Source organism: Triturus cristatus, chromosome 7 (genome assembly GCF_964204655.1).
Source record: "Triturus cristatus chromosome 7, aTriCri1.1, whole genome shotgun sequence".
Classification (NCBI taxonomy): domain Eukaryota; kingdom Metazoa; phylum Chordata; class Amphibia; order Caudata; family Salamandridae; genus Triturus; species Triturus cristatus.
Window position 1 is genome coordinate 1627877005 of NC_140590.1, and position 6000 is coordinate 1627883004.

The window sequence follows — 6000 nt, forward strand, 5'->3', positions numbered from 1 at the left end:
ACTAACATGTCCTCTTGGAGCCATCCAAACAACCGACATAAATTGATAGACAATTATTAAAAGGCGAACAATTTATTTGGTTTGAAGATTCTTCGTCATTAGCAGCACTTCACTCCACTCTTTTCCTCACTTTTCGTCCCAACTCTTTTTACAACAAGCAGCTTTGAGAACGACTCTTTCAACAGTGTTCTCTATTTACTAAAATTGTCGGCAAAACCAAGATCAAATTCATTTAACTACAATTCACCAGTGCTTAACACATGTAAAAGCTGTACTTGAATAACATGGTACATTAGCTTTTAACGTTCAAATCCGTTTCTAACATCAATCTTCTATGCGAGTACTTTATCGTGAGGCACCTGTACCTTCATTTTTAAACTTCAATAAAAATACGCTCTCTTTACTCATTTAACAATTTCTTGAGAAAAGAATTTTGAAAAATGACTGCAAATCCCCACCACTGAAGACCTAAATCAGCACACCATATTTATCTGCTAATCCCCACAACTGAAGACCTAAATCAACAAACCAAGTTTAGAAGGAAACAGAGCTTCCTCCACATAACTATGAAAAATGCAATTCAAATGTAGGACTCTGTGCAGTTTCCCTCGCATACTTCCTGTATTTTTCATGTTGAAAGCTGGACCTTTGCCTGTCTTAAATTTTGGTGGCGGGGGCGAGAATTCGCCAACATCTAACTTGACTGCAAACTATAGAGGAAAGCAGTGTTCAAATTCACTTTCAAGAAAAAAGCACGCCCATGGTAAGCACCAACTTGTACTCCCAAAGAACAGGCACTCATGAGGTAGCATTTCCAGTTTCAAATTTAAACTAGTCATATGCGTGGCACGCATAGTACGTTTGAAAACGGTCAAGTATGTGAAGGGCATATAATAAGGAAACACGCAAGATTACGCATATATGATAAAAGATTTGAATTCTGTAAATAGGAACTTTGGTAGCCCTAACAAAATACCCATTGGAGGCAACAAGAAGAGGTCAAGGAATAATAATAAATCCAGATTCAAGGCGACCACTTTTAAATTGCTTTTGTGGTTTCAACAAATTTTAGTAAAACACACAAGGTGGTTAGAGTAGAACATAACATAAATAAAAGCTGTTAGGTGACAGGCCTTCTCCAAAAGGAGCAAACTAGATCTAGTACAATTATATAAAATGATTAAGGGTCGTAAGAAAACAGCCAGCGCAAAAATCCAGATCCCAAATGATGTAATGAGTCCCAGACATCTAGATATCTACAAGTACGTACACTGACTAACAAATAAAATGAAGGTTATCGTGATGGTAAAAAATAATCAGCACACCAAATGGTATTGCACGTGTAGCTGACCTTCTGTAACCCAAAACAACTAAATAACGGGATACCGTTTCCTTCAAAAGTCAGACACGTCTGCACAAACTGCAAACTCTGTCGGAAACGCACACAGGCCACGTCGTACATTACATCTAAAACAAACTCCAGTATATCTTTCAAAAACTGTAGAACTCTAAGACAGCTAGCGGAGTTCGCAGATTTGACATTTTAAGTTTAGCTATCAGACATTTGTGGTAGTGCTAGGGAAGTTGCCATGTCAGCGACCACAGACAAAGGGAATGCCAGCCACACACACCTTTCCAGCTGCACAGTAACCAAGCCGGGGCTCCACGGCAGGTGGGGAGGGGGTGATGCTCTCTGCACATGGAACTGAAAGGGAGGATTCACAGACTGAGCACTGTAAGAGACCTGCTGGGTCAGCGCCCCCATTCCAGTCTCTAATTAAAATGGAGGCGAGGCTGGGCAGATGTGTCTGGCTTCAAGGGGAGACATTTGCCCAAGAGAGGCCTGGCAGAAAAATACAGTGCGCTGACTGCAAGCAGGAGACAGCCTGGGGATTATTAGCTCAGCCCTGCCCGCTCTAGAGAGGTGGGGGTTGGGAGTGCTTCCATGGGGTCACGGAAAGCTCTGGGGGTTGGGAAGGGTGCCAGACTACTGCTGCCCCACCCCCATTCTCTACTTACCTAGGGCGGTGGATAAGCTTCGGGTTCATATAGGCCCTAGTCTCATGGGCTGTGCCAGACTCAGACAAGGAGTAAGTGGCAGCCCCCACCTCCTTCCCAGGGCTTGGCTGAACTGAAAGCAAGCGGTAGAAGAGTAATAGCTGCCTCCATCTGCCTCTTCTTTCCCAACCTTAAATTAATGGTGGTGAGGAAGGCTCACTCTTTTCTTGTGTGCTAATCTAGGGAGAGGTGATAGGTACCGAAAGAGGGAGTTGTGCCCTTCCCTTCGGCCTTTCTGGGAAGAGAATTTGAGCCCGTCTCCGCCAACACCCACTTTGAAGCAAGGGTTGCCAATTATTTATTCCAATGGGTTAGTGTGGGTGGGGGCTGAAACACTTTACCTCTCGCCCAATCCATTCGACTGAGGGGATTGCTGGTATGTGTGGTGCTGTCGCACTGATCCCAGACACCCACCTTTGAACGAGGGTGGCTGTACCCTCACCGAATTAGAATGAGGATTATATAATACAAACTAGCCGCTCTGCTCCCTGCGGGAATGGAGTGTCTGCACCTTAATTTTAAGCAATGTAGAGTGGCACCTTAATTTTAAGCAATGTAGAGTGTCACTAGATGGTGGGTGCTCCTCATAACAGATGTACCACAGGCCAACAATCGATTTCATGAAGGGGGGGGGGGGCGGAGGTTTAGAGGGCTGTAACCCGAGAATGCTAACAGGGTCCTATTTACCCAGCAAAATAACTTCTTGGGGGCATATCTGTTCTCCGAGGAAGGGGTGGCAGTTGAATGCATATTTCAGAGAAACCAATAACACTTTCCCAACACAGGCCTCTCTACACTAAAGGGCAATGTGACGCTAGAGCACCAATAAACAACCCTTCCACACAATCCGTACAACTCTCCCGTGGACCCTAGACAAAAGCCTTCACACCTTAAAAAGCACCCACGATTCTATTCAATATCCTCGCAATGCCCACCTATGCTTTATTCACCTGTGTGGAGCCCCTAGCCATGTACACAAACCCACACCGGAAGTCCATTCACCCAAACCTCCACACCTCCACCAAGCCCTCCCCCCGCCTCACCTGCACACTCAACTCTGCCAGTCTGGGGCAGAACAGGATCTCTCTCGTTCGTGGGTGACCTCTTACAACAAAATCCCCTCTCACCTGCACCTCCTCCCTCAGCTCTTTACCCGAAAAAAAAATATATATATACATCTGTCTTCTCCCAGTCCTGTTCTCACCTGCGCCTCCCCATGGACTCCGTCGTTTCCCCTCCGAACCTCCCTCCCCCCCGGCCGTCAGTCGCCAACGCTCCTCTCAGCCTGTCCAGTCCCCACTGGGCCGTGAGCCCCCGGCGCGCACTCCCGACGCCAGAAGGGAACGCGCAGCCACGAGTGGAAAGGAGGGGAGCAGACAGTGCGCGTCACCGAGGAAGACGACGCGCGTGCGCAGAAGAGAGCACACAAGCCACAGACAGGTCACAGACATGACAGCTCTTTTGCGTTGCGCATGTGCTCAGGACCAGGTCGTTGCCGTGTCCTCAAAGGCGACCGTCTTATAGTCAGGCAGACGTCACTATGCCTTCAACGTTCTACGGAGAGTCTGACAGCGAGTCTTAACTGCAAGCCCCGTAGAATACTTCTGAGGCGTTCACATTTTGCCTGATTTTAACATGGTCACTCATTAGGACAGAACTCCGTCCATGCTCGATCACTGTCGGAGACAGAGCGTCGCCGTTTAAAACGTGGTCTGAGGATAAACGGGGCGGGGCCAAAACATACGTAAGTAACGGCTTATTGCTGTGTGCCTCAAGCCTCGTTCTCGATTATTATCCGTCTGGAAGTCTACCAGAGGTTGATGAAGCGATTGTCACGCCTTACCCTACTACTCATGCGCAGTATCTCAAAACACTCCGTAGAAAATGTGCTGGTGCCAGCTGGTGTGTTTTTTGAGCGGCTAAACCGCTCTCAAACGTCCTTGAGTTCGATGCTGTTCAAGCGTCCTTAATTCACGATATCCAGTCATAACCAATCGGCATAGATAAGAAGATTTACCCAAAATCTGACTGTCCCGCTGTCACTGTTGACGGAAGAAGCCTGATGCGCACGCCGGAAACGCACTACTTCAACACTTTCATTATTCCCCTGTCCTTCGTCCTCGTCAGGTACATGAGGAATATCAAGGAGAGGCAACAGGACAATAAATGCTAACTATACCCCCCCCCACCCTTCACTGAGGTCTGTAAATAGGTTAGTAGCATCCCCACAGGACTTATTGATTTGTTTTCGTGTTGCCAGTGAGAGATATAGGGTTGCCACCTGGCTGATTTTTTCGGCCTGGCTGGTATTTTAATGTCCCGCCCGAACTGTGCAAAAGTGAGCAAAATCGCCAATAGACACGAGTCTTTCTCCTTCTATGTACACACTTTAAACAGTAATTATAAGGAGAAAGCGCACTAAAGTGTGTTCTGGAGCTAAGTGATTCAATTACTGATTATGTAAATAAAGTCAGAAAAGCCAAGTTAAAATTAATGCAGGCAATTTTATATAAAGTTCTATTTAAATATCATGTTGTTAACGCTTTAATAAAAGAGATAAGACGGGATCGGGGTCACGTGAGTCTCAATAGATGGACGCCCCATGCCAATAATGAAAACCCTCACAGGCCAAAGTCAGAACTAGAAAAAGTTTATTCAAATTTAAAATTCATTATAGTAGGCAACACGCAGTTATTTAAATAAGTATCAGCAATTCCTCAAATAACACCAATTGCAAGAAGGAACAACATAAGGTCCAATTACAAATTTGCAAACATTCGTGACAAGAATTTTCAATTCTATTAAGGACACGGAGGCGAGGATTATGCTTCTCATTTTCTTTACTGAAAATCTCAGCAGCCAATCAGAAGTAGAAAAAACAATAAGTACTACAATACCCATAAACCTAGTGGGTATCATGTCACAACCATAGAGTAGTCCCCTATAAATGGAGCACAAGAGAATACCACTTCCTCTTTCTTTGTGTGAAAAGTTAAGTCAAAATATAGTCACAGTCTGGAATGCGAGGAAACTGGAAAAGTCCATTCAACCAAAGGAATCCAAAGGCCAAAGGCAGCAACGAAAACGTGAAGACAACTTCAAAGGAACAGCATGTCCTGGAAGACAACGAAGATCCTTCCTTAAGATGAAAAGGCAGCAGAGCTCACTTGAGATCAGAACCTGGAAATAGAAATATAAAGCCGTAATACCATATTCCCAAGAAGGGATATAGCAAAAAGGGAGGGAAAAAACATGAGCATAAATATACATTTCATTATAAAACAGTGCAAATCAAACAGTACAGTACTGAGTATGGGTGGGATAATCCTCGCCTCCGTGTCCTTAATAGAATTGAAAATTCTTGTCTCGAATGTTTGCAAATTTTAAATTCTATGTCAGGACCGGAGGCTCCGATTATGCTTGTTCAAAGCTGTGCCACCACAACAGATGCAACATTTACAATAGGTTTATAATAAAAAGTTTTAAATGTAGATTCAGAGGACCAATCAGCAGTCTTCATAATGTCTACTAAAGTGACTCTCCTAGAAAAGGCCTTGGATGCCATAGCACCACGAGCAGAATGAGCACCAAATTTGGAAACATCAATACCAGCTTCGCTCATGAGCCAACGCACCCAACGTGCCAGTGTAGCTGGGGTCACTGGACGAAAAGGTTTCTGGAGAGCAATCAACAATTGACCTGTCAAATCTTGACGAAAACCTGCAGTACTTACCTCATAATCTCGGATACATTGTACCACACACAGTTTGGGATTGTCAGGAAACCCGGGATATGTGACAGAAGTGGTGTTAGTTTTAGTGCGTCTTGTGACCAAAAAAGTAACACCCTCAGGGGAAAATCTACGACCCGCTAGATCGAGAGCGCGAATATCCGATATGCGTTTACATGATACCAAACAAAGTAGCATCGCTAGTTTGGCAG

At 44.9% G+C, this 6000-nt stretch overlaps 1 protein-coding gene across 2 annotated transcripts in view; it reads right to left on the reverse strand.

Annotated features, from left to right (window-relative positions):
- Positions 1-3461, reverse strand: part of ZBTB46 (zinc finger and BTB domain containing 46) — a 299861-nt gene extending 296400 nt beyond the window's left edge. The window contains exon 1 of one of the 2 annotated variants that reach the window (XM_085619618.1): positions 3263-3461. The gene's annotated coding sequence lies outside the window, so the exon portion shown is untranslated. The remainder of the gene's footprint in view (positions 1-3262) is intronic. The other variant, XM_085619619.1, reaches the window with a different exon arrangement.
- Between the last annotated feature and the right edge of the window lie 2539 nt (positions 3462-6000).